The sequence below is a fragment of the Oncorhynchus tshawytscha genome, linkage group LG28, assembly GCF_018296145.1.
Source record: "Oncorhynchus tshawytscha isolate Ot180627B linkage group LG28, Otsh_v2.0, whole genome shotgun sequence".
In the NCBI taxonomy this organism is placed as follows: Eukaryota; Metazoa; Chordata; class Actinopteri; order Salmoniformes; family Salmonidae; genus Oncorhynchus; species Oncorhynchus tshawytscha.
Genome location: NC_056456.1, coordinates 1,154,279 through 1,156,336, shown reverse-complemented (window position 1 = coordinate 1,156,336; position 2,058 = coordinate 1,154,279).

Here is a 2,058-nt window from a genome sequence, read left to right as displayed (position 1 = left end):
GCGAGAGAGAGCGGCAGGACTGGGCACCAGGACCTTTTATCACCTAGTTGATCCCAAACCCAGTTGCAACTTGTCACCTTAACGACCCAATCAGCTCCACCTGTCCCCAATCTGCAAATATAAACACAGAGAAGGAGGCAGGGAAACTGAGGGGGGTATAACACCCACTCATATGAAAAGCAGGAACTAACAAAGACCTGAAAACAAAACCCACAAATACACCAATACAACTGATCAAAAACCATAACCAATAAATGTTCAGACACAAAATACTATACAAACCATAAAGGTAAGAGGCCCACCAGATGCCCATGATACCAACCCAAACAAATCACCTGACCCCATCCAACCTCAGCAACCACGGTACCTGAAAGCAATAATTTAAGAGAAAGAAATGGAGACCAAGCAACAGGAGAGCAGATGCCAGAGCAACAGGAAGGACAAAATAAACCCTGTACAGACCACCAACCGAAAATAAAAAAACAACGAAGGTGTCCGAAGATGGACTAAATCGGTGCACGTTAAAGCACATTATCCACACTTTTTACATGTCGTACATCCAAACGCCTGTAGGAACAAACACCAGCGCATAATCCTGCTTTTTAGGCAAAGTATGGTGTGCAGGAAAGTAAGTGGGTTGTGGTCAGTGTAAACCACAATAGGGACCACACACATACCTCAAAATGCTTCAATGCCCAGATTAAAGCAAGGCCCTCTTTCTCCCCCACAAAGCCTTCACAACAAATTTAGTGGTAATGTTGCGAAGTGGATAGGCTGCAGGATTTCGTAGCGGAACGGTTGTAGCGGAACAGGCCTTAACATCAGATTAGGCTTCCCAGTCAGCTGACAAACATGGCAAGTTTTGATGTAATCGGAAATGTCTTTAAACGAGGCCAATAAAAATGACCGCAAATTTCGATGATAGGTTTTACTAACCCCTAAGTGATCAGAAACGTCATGAGATGTTTTCAAAACTAGATTTAAAGCTTAGAAGGAACCGCGATCTGAACAATAGCATCACACACAACTTTTGCTGTGAGGCGTCCATTTCCTCAAAAACTGATCTTGAACATTGTAACCCTAGGCAGAACTCCTTACTTCAACAGGAAGTACTTGATCAAATAAACCTTAAGGTAGGATCAGCGGACTGCTCCATCACAAGATCACTACAAGACATAGGCAAAGGTAAATCATTTTAATAATAATCTAACTGCTCGGTTATGTGTTGTGTAAATTCCGTTTTGACGTTAGTGTCAACACGGCTCATAGCATGAGTCACAGTGCATGCGGAGAACATTTTTTTATACCAAGAACAGGACATTCATTCTTCCAGTGGCCTTCACCATTACAGATTTTACTTACATCATTATGTCCACATGAACCATGTTTGGATCTACAGTAGATGGAAATCCCCTGGTTCTTCTCTGGGCCTCCACTGGTCGGCTTCCTGGTGTAGACTTGCATCTTCCAAGTGTTGCTGGATTTGGCATCGCAGGCTCACCCATAACTTGATCCCATATTTTTCTGGCTTGCCGGGCATATACTGCCGGAAAGGACAATGACCTTTGGCAAGAAGAGATTAGCATCATCAGTAATTATTAGTATCGGTGTCACACAGAAACAGTCACAGAAGTCAGTGGTGAAAATCACTTTTATTAAATATAGATATATTTACTATCTTTGAATGGATTCAGTTGCTTATCCAATGTCACGTCAGGCCCTGGGTTGCAGAGGTATGGCAGCCGCTCAACCCACTTTTCCCAGACCTCTCAAACGGCTGCCAGTTTTTCTGTCCCACATCTTGCAGGTCTTGACTCATGGTCATCAAATCGTAGCAGTCTTAAGTAAGTGTGAAATACTTTTAGTTGCATGTTGGCACGGAAAATGGCCCTTCCACTCCCTGCATCCCATAGACTAGCGGCAGCCTCACCTCGGGACATGTATACACTTGCTAAGATTAGCAGCCCTATATAGGCATGCAGGTCAGTCTCATCCAGTGAATTGGGAAAGTTACTTGGCAAGACTGACTATTTAAAGTGTATCTGTCAAGGGAGACAC